The 16077-nt window shown below is 42.3% G+C and overlaps 1 protein-coding gene across 3 annotated transcripts in view; it reads right to left on the reverse strand.

The window, feature by feature from the left end:
* Positions 1 to 14763, reverse strand: part of WASF2 (WASP family member 2) — a 71706-nt gene extending 56943 nt beyond the window's left edge. For 2 of the 3 annotated variants that reach the window (XM_032607237.1, XM_032607240.1), the window contains exon 1: positions 14580 to 14763. The gene's annotated coding sequence lies outside the window, so the exon portion shown is untranslated. Of the gene's footprint in view, positions 1 to 14287; positions 14401 to 14579 lie in introns of all 3 variants that reach the window. The other variant, XM_032607238.1, reaches the window with a different exon arrangement.
* Between the last annotated feature and the right edge of the window lie 1314 nt (positions 14764 to 16077).

Here is a 16077-nt window from a genome sequence, read left to right on the forward strand (position 1 = left end):
AACAGTGGTGATGACAGCATAACCTTGTGAATATACTAAAAAACACTGAATGCCATACTTTAAATGGCTAAATTGTTTGGCATGTAAATTGTATTTCAGTTTTAAAAATTAAAAAGAGGGCTTCCCTGGTGGCGCAGTGATTGAGAGTCTGCCTGCTAATGCAGGGGACGTGGGTTCGTGCCCCGGTCCGGGAAGATCCCACATGCCGCGGAGCGGCTGGGCCCGTGAGCTATGGCCGCTGAGCCTGTGCGTCTGGAGAGACCACAGCAGTAAGAGGCCTGCATACTGCAAAAAAAAAAAAAAAAATTAAAAAGAAATGTCTCGGGTTCAATCCCTGGTCCGGGATGATCCCACATGCCGTGGAGCAACTAAGCCCGTGCGCCACAACTACTGAGCCTGCACACCGCAACTACTGAAGCCTGTGCACTCTAGGTCCTGCGCACCGCAACTACTGAGCCCACGTGCTGCAACTACTGAAGCCTGTGTGCCTAGAGCCCGTGCTCCGCAACAAGAGAAGCCACCGCAATGAGAAGCCCGAGCACCACAACGAAGAGTAGCCCTCACTCACTGCAACTAGAGAAAGCCTGCGCACAGCAACAAAGACCCAACACAGCCAGAAATAAATAAACAAATAATCAATTAATTAATTTTTTAAAAAATTCCACAAAAAGACTTGTACACAAATGTTCACAGCAGCTTAATTTGTAACAGCCCCAAACTGGAAACCACCCAAATGTCCAGCAACAGGTGAATGGATGAACAAATTACTATATTCATGTAATGCATTATTACTCGGGAACTAGTGAAACTTGCAACAACATGGATGAATCTCAAAATAATTATCCCAAATGAAAGACACCAGATCTCCGCCCCCTGTCAATGAGCATATACTGTATGATTATATAAAATTCTAGAAGATTCAAAATAATTTATAGTGATAGACAGCAGGTCAGTGGTTGCCTATGGCCTGGGGGTGTGGGGGGAGGCATCGGAGCAGGAGGGAGTGATTACAAAGGAGGAAAGATTTAGGGATGATGAATATGTTCATTATCTTGATTATGGTGGTAGCTTTAATGGTATATACATATGTCAAAACTTATCAAATTTTATATTTTAAATGTATGGGGTTTATTGTATGCCAATAATATCTCAATAAAACTGTTGTAAAAATGAAATGAAAGCACTGTTAATTCAAGTATTTAAACTGCTGCAGTCTATAGGCTAGATAGTAATTTTAAATAAAAGTTACATTATTAATGGTTACTACGTGAGGTGATGCATCAATATGGTTACTACATGAGGTGATGTATCAATATGTGTTAATTGGCGTGATTGTGGTTAATCATTTCACAATGTATACATGTATCAAACTATCATGTTGTATACCTTAATATATAAGATTTTTGTTTGTCAATTATATCTCAAAGCTTAAAAAATAAAAATAAATAAAAGCTACATTAACTGTTGAAAAAAATAACATTAGGGGAGGAGATAGGATATTAGAAAAAAGATTAGTCATGCACTAATAATTGTTGAAGTTAGGAAACAGATACACAGGGGTTCATTATACCATTTACTTTTATATAATGCTTGAAATTTTGCATTAAAAAGTTGTTTTAGGGAATTCCCTGGCGGTCCAGTGGTTAGGACTCCATGCTTTCACTGCTGAGGCCTGGGTTCAATCCCTGGTCAGGGAACTAAGATCTCACAAGTCTTGCAGTGCGGCCACCAAAAAAAAAAAAAAAAAAGTTAAAAAAAAAAAAATTTTCAAGTACCTCAATTAAAAAAAAAAACTCACCAAGACTTCCCATTTTACTTCAAAATAAAACTCCTTTATCAGTCCTACAAAGCTTTGAAATACCTTTGCTCTTAGTTCCTTCTATCTTGGAACTCTTTCCTCACCTCTTCATTTGGCTCATTCATTTTCATTCTTCAGTTTTGGTTTGTCACCTCCTCAGAGAAGCCTTTCCTGACCATCTCTAAGTTCCTCTATTATCTCTATTATAGCACCCTATTTTATTCTCTTCCTAACATATCACAATCTTTCAATATTTTATTTATGTGTTTATTGTCTACCCAAGGCTTCTTAAACTGCATGAGAGCAGGGACCTTACCTCTCATAGTCACTGAGTTGTATTCTTCATACTTGGCACATAACATATACTCAATTATTATTTGTTGAATGTTAAACTAATAAACCAATACTGGGCATTATCTTATTGTTGAACATTTAATATATCAAAGCCTTACAGAGAACCTACTGTTTGCAAGGTTTCAGGTAAAACATATGCATATCTGAAATGAGAGGATATGTGATATAATGTAAATTAAATAGAATTAAAATTTAAAAAAACTCTTCCAAAAGCTACTGAAAACAGTAAATAAATATTATTTAAGAAGACTAACTTTTTTCCCCAGAGACTTCATTTAGAAACAGAAATAAAAGTGTTCTGATATAGTACCTTCTCTAGATAAAGATGTATAAACAAAGGGGTCCCCCAAGGATTAATGCTGAAACCTATCACAAGTAACATTTTTAGAAATTATCTAGAAAAAACTGTCTAGTGACATCTTCCCAGTTTGCAGATGACTCTAAAGCAGTAGCTAGAAATATGATGGTACAAAGTTGTGTGTTGAGAAATGTGGAAAATAGCTTCTATGTAGACAAAAATAAGGTAATGCGGTAATGAAAAAATAGTCCAAATTATAATTATCAGATGATGAGCTCTAAAGCTACCTGTTACAATACAAGAAAAGGGTTTCAGAGTCCCTGGACTTATGCTGAATACAGCTACAAAAAGGCAACAAAATGCTGGCTGTTATTACGAAAGCTTTGAAAACACAGAACACATTATCCTGCCCTTGTACAAACCAAAGCGTATCTGTACCTAGAATAGAATGTGCAGTTGTGGCCATCACAGCACAAAAAAGGTAAAATAGATACACAAGGCCTAGAAAGGTATCCCAAAAGACCAAAGGACAGAGGAGCTTATGTATGCATACATATTTTTAATATAGATATAGATATATAAAGGACACATTAGTATGAAATAGAAAGGGTGTGAAATGGTAGAGACTGCATCAAATCTTAGAAGTTACAATGCAGTTAGAAGTCTAAAGAAACAATAAAGTATATATATTTTTTTTTTTTTTTTTTTTTTTTTTTGTGGTACGCGGGCCTCTCACTGCTGTGGCCTCTCCCGTTGCGGAGCACAGGCTCCGGACGCGCAGGCTCAGCGGCCATGGCTCAGCGGCCATGGCTCATGGGCCCAGCCGCTCCGCGGCATGTGGGATCTTCCCGGACCGGGGCACGAACCCGCGTCCCCTGCATCGGCAGGCGGACTCTCAACCACTGCGCCACCAAGGAAGCCCCTAAAGTATATTTTTAAAAAAATTTTAAACCCAGGTTTTAGAATCACAAAGACAGAAGTTTTATGTAGAAAAAGGGAAGGGAAGGGGTAAGAGGAAGGGAAAGAAAGTGGAGAGAGGAAAGAATTGAGTTCTAATCCCAGTAGGTTTAGCTGTGTGACAGTGCTCATGTTGCTTAATTTCTTTGAGCCTCGCTTTTCTCATCTGTAAATAACTAATTTGAAGGATTGCTATGAGGATAGAAATAGGCACAATGCCTGACACATAGTATACACTTACTACTTTTATTAGGACTAATAAAAAGTAATAGTTTACTGCTCAATTCAGTGTATAAAGTAATAAAACTCATTACTCAGATGGGGAGTACAGAAAGTAAGAAAAAATAATTCAAAGATAGTCTAGATAAATTCATAGGCAACTTTTCCATAAGAACCTCCTTCCTAAGAGAAATTATAAACTTTGGGCAACATAGCCCTAAATTTTGAAGTTGACATTTTCATCCCTTTCCCACAAGCAGCAGAATTCTGGGCTAGATAGATGACATATCCAACCAAACATGCCATTGATTGTCTTAATTTATAACAACTGTTAACATTATTTGAGCAATGGACTAAGTAATGATGTCATTTAATCCTTCTAAAATCCTTTGAGATATGCTCCATATTTTACAGTAAAATTAGCCAGGTCCCCATCTTTACAGATGAGAAAACTGAAGCTAAGAGATTCATTGCCTAAGGGTACATACAGAGCTAGTAAGTGGCAGAGCCTACATCTGAAAACAGATGGACTGCCTCCAGAATCTATACTCATAACCACAGAACTAACTGCCTCCTACTTTGCAAGAAATGTTGGGTGTTGGGTGTGCAAGAATGAGGTGAGTGATGAAGGAGTGTACAGTTTGCTTGATGAGCCCAGCCCAGCCAAGGTCACACTGCCAGATAGATACTCAGATTTAGGGTGGCCAACAAGCATGAACACTGAAATAATAAGAACTGATTAATGAGGATGTGAGAAACCTAATATAAGAAGGGAAGCCTTGGACTTCCCTGGTGGCGCAGTGGTTAAGAATCCACCTGCCAATGCAGGGGACATGGGTTCGAGCACTGGTCCGGGAAGATCCCACATGCCACGGAGCAACTAAGCTTGTGCGCCACAACTACTGAGCCTGCACTCTAGAGCCTGCGAGCCACAACTACTGAGCCCGCATGCCACAACTACTGAAGCCTGTGTGCCTAGAGCCCGTGCTCCACAACAAGAGAAACCACCGCAATGAGAAGCCCGTGCACTGCACCGCAACAAAGAGTAGCTCCTGCTTGCTGCAACTAGAGAAAACCTGCACACAGCAACAAAGACCCAACACGGCCAAAATAAATATATTAAAAAAAAAAAAGTAGGGAAGACTAAAAATCCCTAAACTGTGGTCTCAGCCATGGTAAACAAAGTGCAGAGAAAGAGGAAAAGATATCAAAATGCTAACTAGTGGGATTATGAGCGATTCTTATTCTCTGCTTCATATTTTTTGAATTCGGCTTTTTTTTTTTTTAAACAAAGAGCACTCATTTTCATAATTGGAAAAAGGCAGAAATAAAAATAAATCTGAGGAAACTTTCACGCTTTATTCACTTCTAATTGTGTAATTTGTTGCAATGATCATGTATTACTTTTGTAATTTCAAAGCGATTTTAAAAATAAATACATCTAGTATATTAGAAAAAGGAAGTAAATTACATGCAAATACCAAAGCAAAAAAAAAAAAAAAAAGGATGTGATGTAAGAATTAGCAAATGAGCAGTTGTAGTTTGTTGGAAAGAACTCCAGATATACACCAAAAGGCTTGGGTTGATATTGATATACACATCAACATGGATTAATTCTGAAAACTTTACGTTGAACAGAAGAATTCAGACACAAGCGTGCATATTGTATGAGTGAAGAACAGGAAAAATTAATATGTGAGGATAGAAATCACAACAGTGGTTGCCTGTAAGATAGCAGGGACTGATTGGAAGGGGGTATGAGGGAACTTTGGAAGGTTATGGAAATATTCTATCTCTTGACTGGGTATTGGCCACACATGTCTTTACATTTGTCAAAACGCATCTAATTATATACTTTCATTTTTATGCATTCTACTGTATGTAAATCTTACCTTTAAAAAAACTCATTAAAAAAAAGACAGGGTTCAATCTCAAATCTGTTATTTATTAGTTGAGTGACTTTAAGGAAATTACTTAACCTCTCTGAGCCTGTTTATCTGTATAAAATGTAGCTACTGGGATTTCCCTGGTGGTCCAGTGGTTTAAGATTCCGAGCGCTCAAAGCAGGGGGCCCGGATTCGATCCCTGGTCAGGGAACTAGATCCCAAATGCCACAACTAAAGATCCCACATGCTGCAAGGAAGATCCCACGTGCCACAACTAAGACCCAGCGCAGCCAAATAGATAAATATATTTTTTTTTAAAATGCAGCATAACATAATTTATCTCAATGCTGGGGACTGACTGTAACAATACATATCACTGTGCTTTGCAAATTATCACCCAATGAATGTTGAAGGAACTTTAAAGGTAAAAAGGGGGCAAAGTTGGTCTCATACTTCTCATAATTCCACAAATGGCTTTGTTATCAGGAAAACTATTCTTTAAAGACTAGCAGTATTCTAAAAGGGGAAATTTACTTACAGTTCTCAATTGTGAATGGGAGGGAACATCATGGACATGACCTAAGACCTCCTTCTACACAGTTAAAAACAATTACTCAAGGTATGATTTGAAGAAAGCTTTCTAGACTGAGGACTTGCTAGAACAATGGCATAATCACAGGAGAAAAAGGTCTTAATTCTAAATACATGAGTAAAAGAATTGCTCATTACTATGTCAATTACAAAATTCAAATGTCCCCGTAAGCCACATCATAAATATATGTGTAAGTATGTATGTGTGCATATACACACACATATTCACTCAAACTGGAACTGAGTTGAACCACTGCTTCTTCCCAAAAGGGCCTCTATATTCTAAAAATAAGAAACTTGGACTTCCCTGGTGGCGCAGTGGTTAGGAATCCACCTGCCAATAGAGGGGACATGGGCTCAAGCCCTGATCCGGGAAGATCCCACATGCCGCGGAGCAACTAAGCCTGCGCGCCAAAAACTACTGAGCCTGTGCTCTAGAGCCTATGAGCCGCAACTACTGAGCCCGCGTGCCACAACTACTGAGGCCTGCGCGTCTAGAGCCCATGCTCCACAACGAGAGAGGCCACTGCAGTGAGAAGCCTGCACACCACAAAGAAGAGCAGCCCCACTCACCGCAACTAGAGAAAGCCCATGTGCAGCAAAGAAGACCCAATGCAGCCAAAAATAAATAAATAAAATAAATAAATTTAAAAGTAAGAAACTCGGGCTTCCCTGGTGGCGCGGTGGTTAAGAATCCACCTGCCAATGCAGGGGACACAGGTTCGAGCCCTGGTCCAGGAGGATCCCACATGCCGCAGAGCAACTAAGCCCGTGTGCCACAACTACTGACTCTGCGCTCTAGAGCCTGCGAACCACAACTACTGAAGCCCGCGGGCCTAGAGCCTATGCTCCGCAGTAAGAGAAGCCCACGCACCACAACGAAGAGTAGCCCCTGCTCACCGCAACTAGAGAAAGCCTGTGCACAGCAACGAAGACCCAATGCAGCCAAAAATAAAATAAAATTTAAAAACAAATTAAGAAACTTAACCGGGTTCAACTAGAATTAATCTTATAACTAAGAGACTATGTCTTGAGCTTTTCCATATTTCACCAGAAAAGAAAAACAGCTTGAAAGGTAATATCATAGGCAAAGTTTAATAGCCTCTCCCATCAACCTCAAACTGTTTTTCTTTATTAGTGTATAGAAATCATGATGGAGACCAAAGTTTCCTGAGGTACTTCTTTATCTGAACATTATTTCCTCTGCAAGCATTCAACAATTCTTGTTTCTATTCTTCTCTTTTCTAATTCAATTCTGTTTGGTTCCTAAGTTAAGAAGTGTGTCTCACTTGCATAAATGGTAACTATTCTGAGATACCATTCATAACTATACATTTGAATTCTCTAGAGTACTATTCATAACTTCAAATGGAACAGGAAAAAAAAACACTCATTCAACTTCACTTTAATGGTGACTAAGACATGAATGATTACGTTATATTGTAGAAGGCTGGCCAAAGGAGTGAAGTTCCCCAGTGTTACTACTAATCTGTCATCATTTTATGAATGCCCACTGGGACCAAGGACCACTGCCTTGACCAATCTACCTATCACAAAAAATACTGAGCTTAGAAAAGCATGCTCATTAGCTAAACATGTTTTTTAGAGTTATGAAGTATCTATGTAAGAACACTAAAAGATATATTATATCTTAGCCATGAAGCTCAAAAGTTAGCTGAGGGCTTCCCTGGTGGCACAGTGGTTGTGAGTCCACCTGCCGATGCAAGGGACACGGGTTCGTGCCCCGGTCCGGGAGGATCCCACATGCCGTGGAGTGGCTGGGCCCGTGAGCCATGGCCGCTGAGCCTGCGTGTCTGGAGCCTGTGCTCCGCAACGGGAGAGGCCACAACAGTGAGAGGCTCGTGTACCGCAAAAAAAAAAAAAGGTTAGCTGAGAAGAATCCTGACAAGTCCTGGCAGGTTCTCTATAAAACCAATGCTGGGGGCTTCCCTGGTGGCGCAGTGGTTGGGAGTCCGCGTGCCAATGCAGGGGATGCAGGTTCGTGCCCTGGTCTGGGAAGATCCTCCATGCCGCGGAGCGGCTGGGCCCGTGAGCCATGGCCACTGAGCCTGCGCGTCCGGAGCCTGTACTCCGCAACGGGAGAGGCCACAGCAGTTAGAGGCCTGTGTACTGAAAAAAAAAAAAAAAAAATGCTGGCTATTCTTTAGGTGTTAAACAGCCTTTCTGAGAAAAGCTGAGTCTTTTATTCAAGGTAGTAATATTCTAGTAGTTCTTTACTCCACCTAATCAGTGGTGGAAACTGAATTTACAAAAATCTGTGTAAATAATTCAGCTGTCTGTACTGCTCTAATATATTTAAACCAAATAAAATAAAATTTAGACAGAAAAAAAATAATGGTGCTTTTTTAAGGCTGTCACCTGCTGATTTCCCTCATTTTTCTTTCTTATCCAAAAATCAGAGACAAGAGACTGTATAACCAGAAAGAACAAATGAAAGGATAGTACACACGTGAGGACATCTACACTTATTTCCCTCTATGAACCCACTACCCTTGACATAGTTTTCAACAGGGAGCAATTCTGCTCCCCAAAGGACATTTGACAATATCTGGAGACATTTTTGGTTGTCACAGCTGGGGTGGGGGTTGGAAGGGTGATACTAGGCAGTGGGTAAAGGTCAGGGCTACTGCTAAATATCCTACAATGCACAGCACAGCCTATCACAATACAGGATATTATCCAGCCCAAATGTCAACAGTATCAAGGATGAGAAACCCTACCCCAAGGCCCAATGAAGACCTACCTCTCAATAAATGTTTGCTGATCTGAACTGAAAAGTAAAGACCATCAACTGAAAGAAAGAGAAGCCTACAAGAATGAAGTAGAAGACAGAGGCCTAAATTAAACATTACTAGAATCTATTTTGCCTTTATTGGGACTTCCCTTGGCGGTTCGGTGGTTAAGACTCCTCGCTTCCAAAGCAGGAGGCACGGGTTCAACCCCTGGTCGGGGAACTAAGATCCCACGTGCCACATGGCCAATAAAAAAAAAAAAAAAAGGCTTTACTGTGTGTTACACACCAGTCATACAAAAATGAACAATACAGCCCAGCCCTTATGGAGCTCATTATTAGGTAGGGGAAAGAGTTTTATAATTTGCCTGATATCTGATTTGACAATATCTGATAAATGCTTTAATGAAGGAGAAGACATACAAGGGAGTCATTCAACTTTTCCTAGGAATGATTCATGGAACAGATGACATCTTAGTTCAGTTCTGAAGGATGAGTAAGAAGCATCTTATTTCACAACTTATATGCCTCTTTTCAAACAAAGAGCCATTCATTTCTTCAGTCAACAAAAACTATGGAACACCAATTATGTTCCATACATTGTGTTATGTGTTGGAGACACAGTCAAATTATAACTTTCTACTTCTTCCCTTGGCACTGCTGGTGCCCAGCAGCCTACCTCCCTAACCCAAATCCCCAAGAATTCTTTCAATTTAGCGACTGTCACCCCAACCAATCTTATTAATCAGTAAGGCCACTACCCAAGGATTAAATAAAACTTTCAGTTGCCTGTTGACAAGACTGTATTCAATCTTGCCTAGATCACAGAGTCAGGGTGGTTATGCTGGTAGAGTAACTAGCAATGAACTGACTATGGATCCAGATCTGCCAACTGTTGGATGTGTGTTGGTATCCTGGAAAGCTATTTTTACTTTATAAAAAATCTGGGTCCTCTTCCACCCTACCCAATTCATGCCAGAACCAAGAGCAAATTAATCAACATATATTTATTGAACACCTACCACGTGCTTACCTCAATGGTTCTCAACCCTGGTTGTTTACTGACAAAGGAGTTCCCAGATATAATTTATTTTTTGATGGTAAATTCTGATGCAACATGTCTGATGCCCTGGCCTTTAGGCGTTAAAGAATACAAAAGAAGTATAAAATACTGTTCTTGTGTTGAAGAGTTTATCCACAGTCACAACAGAGTAACTTGTAATAGTATGTTTGTTCACTAATTTGTAACCCTTTTGCAATATTATCAATCCTTATGAAACAAAAGAAACTGAGGTAGTCTGGATAACAACTGCTCTTATTCCCCAGTCCAGTCACACACCAACTGCACCTGCAACTCCTGATACACTGTTCCATACCCCTTCTATCTCCCAGACAGTGAAAGTACCATTCTCAGGAACTATGGAGATAACCCAAGTAGGAAGATGAACTGAGGCCCTCAAAAGAGGTGGTTGTTTGTCCTGAAGACCAGAATCTCTCAAATTCATGCCGTCAAGGGCCTTCTTTTTTTTTTTTTTTTTTTTTTTTTTTTTAAGGGCCTTCTTTTAAAGAGAAGAAACAGAGGGACTTCCCTGGTGGTGCAGTGGTTAAGAATCCGCCTGCCAATGCAGGGGACATGGGTTCGGGCCCTGGTCCAGGAAGATCCCATACGTCGCAGAGCAACTAAGCCCGTTGCGCTCTAGAGCCCGCGAGCCCCTACTACTGAGCCCACGTGCCACAACTACTGAAGCCTGCATGCCTAGAGCCCATGTTCAGAAACAAGAGAAGCCACCGCAATGAGAAGCCTGTGCACCGCACTGCAACAAAGACCCAACGCAGCCAAAAATAAATAAATAAATAAATTTATAGGAAAGAAAGAGAAGGGAGGGAGGAAGGGAGGGAGGAAGGGAGGAAGGGAGGGAGGGAGGAAGGGAGGGAGGGAGGGAAGAAACAGGGACTTCCCTGGTAGTCCAGTGATTAAGAATCTGCCTTCCAATTCAGGGGATGTGGGTTCGGCCCCTGGCTGGGGAACTAAGACCCCACATGCCGTGGGGCAACTAAGTCCACGCGCTCTAGAGCCCGTGTGCCACAACTAGAAAGCCTGAGCGCCGCAGCTACTGAGCCCGTGCGCCACAACTAGAGAAGACCGCACGCCGTGATGAAAGATCCCACATGCCTCAACTAAGACCTGATGCAGCCAAATGAATAAATAAATATTCTTTAATAAATAAATAAAGAGAAGAAATAATTCTTTAACCTCCAAAAATACCAGTCCACCTCACTCTATAGTTGAAGTGCCCAAGAAAAGCAAAGAGTAGACTGAATTTTTGTAAATTTGCTCCTAGAGGTCCTTGGCCATTTAAAGAAATCACCCAAATTCATAAGACTGGTAAACTCTAGTTTTTCAAATGGCATACACTTGAAATAAAAAATACTCTAGGGCTTCCCTGGTGGCGCAGTGGTTGAGAGTCCACCTGCCGATGCAGGGGACACGGGTTCTTGCCCCGGTCCGGGAAGATCCCACATGCCGCGGAGCGGCTGGGCCCGTGAGCCATGGCCGCTGAGCCTGCGCGCCCGGAGGCCACAACAGTGAGAGGTGGGCGTACCGCAAAAAAAAAAAAAAAAAAAAAAAAAATTCTAAATATATTTTACTAAACTCCTTACTAAGATGAACAGATTGTGGAGGCTTAAAAAATTAAAAGATTTTAATCTAAATCTCATCCAGCAGCAACGACCTCATACTAAAGACCACCTGGAAGGGAACATCAGCTTTAAAATTCTGCAAACATGAATCTACAGATCCTCACCTGATTCGTCTCTCTCTGAATTATATGGGAAAAGGTACAATTCTCTTAACTGCTGTACAAAAATTGATGAGCACAAGACCCTATAAATTACTTTAAAAAAAAACAGGGCAGGGTGTCATTCAAACATCTAAAACAGGGCCCAATGACAGTATTAAAAGGTAAAATTTGGTACTTAAGGAAAAATGAATATTGGCATATATTAATTAGAATAAGACTGCCACGTGAAAGAAAGAAAAAAATGTGTCTTCTACGTAATACTGTTTTTAGGATCGTGACTTTAAAATTAGCTTGGTTTACAATATTTGTCCTTGTAATTGTTATTGTCATCATACAAGTTTTATCCATAAAAGTCCACAATCCCTTAACTTCAACTCCAAAATCCAAAAGGTATAAACAAACAAGTTTTTCATTATTCATTTGGCGGCAAATCCTGACATGAAATGACATGAGGCTATGTATAGTATTTATTTTATCCCAGTTGGTGTGAACATTCTGATGTTTTACCGAAGAAATAGTAATGCATTTGATTACAAGGTGCTGCCCCACACCTTTCTGGGATGTTACATAACCATACAGATATGTACCATATTCCTTATCCAAAATTCAAAAAATTCTAAGTTCAGAAGCACAACTGGCCCCAAGAACTTTTTTTTTTTTTTTTGGCCCCAAGGTACTGTAGACTGGTATACTAATTAAGACTAAATCTTACATAGAAAATATAATACTGAGAGTTAATGTAGATTTTACATGCAATAAACTCAGTGTCTTAACTATTCACACATACACAATCCGGTAAAATAAAGCATTATAAAGACTTAACAAACGTCAAAAAACGAACACACCATTACGTGTTTTTCAGGTGATGGGGACATTTGCATCATGCAATATCTAGATCAATTCCTCTTAGGTTGAAATCCACTAATTTAAATCACAGTTTAAAAAAAAAAAACCCAAAGGCTGCGATTGGTAATTATGTGAAAGAATCATCCACTAATAACCAACATATTCGGTTCTGATTTTTTTAAAAATTATCTCAGCAAGTTTAAGATTTAAAATTCTTTCATTCTAGAATACAACTTCTGAACGTTGAACCAAATTAACAATTTGACTTTTTCTGTGAAAACAGAGCCTTGGACAGGGGACAACAACAGAACAGTCCTTAAAGATATTTTAAAGCGAAGAAGAGCTTCACAGTTTCTTTCCTTCCTTCCTCCTTCAGTTGCTGCTTTTCTGGTTTTAGAATTTCAAACAAAGAAATACATATTGGCTCCAATGCTAAGAAACGCCCTCTTTCTCAGCAACTTCCTCTTCCAATTTTCTTCCCTACCGTTGACATATGAGAACAATACACACTGCCGTCCTACCATTTTGATTAACAAAAAGCTCTGAGGCTTGGAAAAATTAAGGGCTGCAATTTATCTATAGCACCCACTCCAAGTCCACAATCTTCACTCATCTAGAAGTCAAATAACAGGGAGCACAAAGAAAGGGGTATTTCACTTAATCAAGAGGCCGGCTATTGAACCTTTCACTCCAGGAATCCAAAGACTTTGGATTGCACTAACAAATGGGAAATTTCTTCCACCCCAGGAAAACTTGGCCTTCTTAGGGAAGAGAAAAAGCTACTGGGCTAGCACCGCTCTGAACCAAGAGTCAAGTCTATGCACCAATAGTTGGTGAACTTTCTTCCACAAGCCATGCAGTCAGGATTCAAACTGAGTTCTCTGAGGTTCTGATCCACTTCAAAGTGACTTTTACAATTTAGTAACGGTCCTTTCCAACTCACAGACTGCACAAAGGGGATGTACTTATAATTAACCATCCAGAGATCAAGACCCATCCTGTCTCCATGCTAGAAGTCAATTCAAGTGTCTGGGACCGGAACCTGACCCCCATCTGTGACAAAGCAAACTTCCTTTAAGTGGACAATTCCCCCTTGCCCAGTGACTCTCAAAGGAAAACACCTTAATGATGGTAAGCTGTGTACCTTACTGTGTGACCTTGGGCAAGTTACTTAACTCCTCTGAAACTTAGTTTCCTTATGTGTAAATTCTCAAATGAGGCTGTAAAAATTAAACAAGAACATATGTTTGACGCATAGTAGGAGCACCATAAATGTTCCCCCTCCTCCTCCTCCTAACCCTCCTGAATTCTTTGGGGCCTAAATTTCAATCATAGCCCCAAAAGGCTCCAAGGATTCCTTTCTCTTCTCTGATTCTATGGAGAACTAACTGTATAAAACTTCCCCCATCTCAGAGGCTCTAGGATCCTGGAGGACCAAGAAAACGGGACTCCACCTCATCATAGCCTAGGGTCCATCCAGAGCCTTCCTCAATGGGCCCCTTTAGCTAACTCTCCTCCTTACTCTGCAGACCATCCTGTACACACACGTACGTACACACACACACGCACACACACACTCCTCTCCTCCACTCTGCAACTTAGGCCAGAGGTCTCAAAGAGCACTTCAACGCCTTCATGGTCCAGATATGGAAACTGAGGCTCCGCCTGGAGAAGAACTTGCCCAAGATCTCAGACAACGTCTGGGATCCAACTCATGTACATCTGCCTGCAAAGCCTTCGTTGTACAAATGGGTAAAACGAGGCCCAGAGAGAGAAGTGACTTGCCCAAGGTCACACGACGAGCTGGTGGCAGCGCTAGGTCAGCTTGGGACACTTTCGCAGCTTCACAGACTCGCGGGCCCCTCCAAGCCTCCGAGGGGATCTCCGGCACACCTCTCCTGGGGAGGTGAGTGTATTGTAAGACGCCACCGCTCGCTGACCGCTCACCGGCTCTCTGCCGGTCTGCGGCAGGAGGCGCGGCACCCACTCCCCCAGGACCCTGCGCTGCTTGGGAGGGGCAGCCCGACCAGGCCCGGCGCCTCACGGCCGGGCCAGCCTGCGGGGACTTGATGCTCACCTGGTCTCGCGCGGTCGCCCTCAGCAACAGAGAGGCTGGCCGGCCGGCCGCCCTTCTCCGCACGGGGTCCGTTCTCGCCGGCCGCGTCGCGCGCTGCCACACAGCCAGACCCCCCTCAGCGCGCTACGCCCCCAGCCGCGCTAAACCGGCCCGCGTCCGCCATTACGCGATTCCCCGCCCCGGGACGCAGCCACACCCCGCCAAACGCCCTGATTGGCTTTCTGCCCCACCCGCCTGGGGCTTCCGGGCATTCCATTGGCCTGAGTAGAATGTCAGTTAAATAGTTACGCAAACGACGTACTCAAGGGTACTGTCCCGGGAGCTCCACCCGAGTTACTTCCGTAATCGGAGTAAACAGCAAGGGGCAAACCAAGTGAAGTGGGGGTGGATTTTAAACTAAACCAACTCCTAAATTCAAAGTAGGAAAATCCCACCTAATAAAGTGTAAAAACGCGTACAAAGTGTGTTGAGAGGCTAATTCGTCTTGTTAGAGTTCAAATAACCAGTACCTTTGGTGGAAGGAAGGGGCCAAGCCTATGAACTTTCTGTGGACACCCCTAAAGTTGGTGGTAGTTTTATCTCTTCCCTCCCGGTCTAAGGCCGGGCAAAAAGTAGGATGGGGAGAGTGAGTCATAGGCTCCAGCCCGCTGTTAAAGGATCCGTCCGGGCCGAGGCCCGGGGTCCTGGGATTGGGAGCTGGTTCTGAAAGGCCAGGGTCAGGTGAGTTGGACCCTGGTTCAGCCGCCACCGCACTCTGCGACCACAGACAGCTCTCTGAACTTACCTGAGTCTCAGTTTGTCCTGCAAAGTAAGAGCAGTCATGTCTGCCTCGTGCCCTGGGGTATTTGTTAAGGATTCATGCATGAGTGTGTATATGTGCGCCTTGTCGATTATAAAAGGTTGCAGGCTGGGTATCAGTGTGACAAATTCACCTGTACCTCAGTTAGTTCTCTAGAGCAACTTTGTAAGGCAGATACTGTCCTCGTTTTGCAGAAGAGGAAACTGAAAACTCCATGACTTACCGTGAGTCACCCAGGGAATTTGAAATGACCCTGGGACTCAAACCTTTATCTTTTGGCTTCCATTCCCGTATTTCTCCCTTCCAGGTGTGGTGTCCCCTGAGAGAGACTTCCCTCCCCCAACCCCTTAGCATTCCAGGGAGGGACTTGAGGGTGCCAGGCCAGTCCCCCATCTCTCTGGTCACCATAAACTTAGGCACAGGCCACCCCCCAGCTATTGTTAATCACCAAGGTTCCTGGGAAAAGTGATCCTAGGGGTGCACCCGAGCTGCTTCTGGGGGCCTAGGAATCAGGAAGTGGGTAAGGGATGACAGGTGGTTCAGAAACCCAGGTAGAATCCAGAACAGGACGCAGAAGCTCCAAGAGGGGCAGTCTCCATTCCAGGACTTAAATCCATGTCTCTCTGCTCTCAGAACTGGGCTCTTTTCACCACAGAATTGTTTTCCTCAGAAGGGCTGCCTTGGCTATAATTCCTAGTC

This window comes from Phocoena sinus, chromosome 1 (genome assembly GCF_008692025.1).
Source record: "Phocoena sinus isolate mPhoSin1 chromosome 1, mPhoSin1.pri, whole genome shotgun sequence".
NCBI classification, from domain to species: Eukaryota; Metazoa; Chordata; class Mammalia; order Artiodactyla; family Phocoenidae; genus Phocoena; species Phocoena sinus.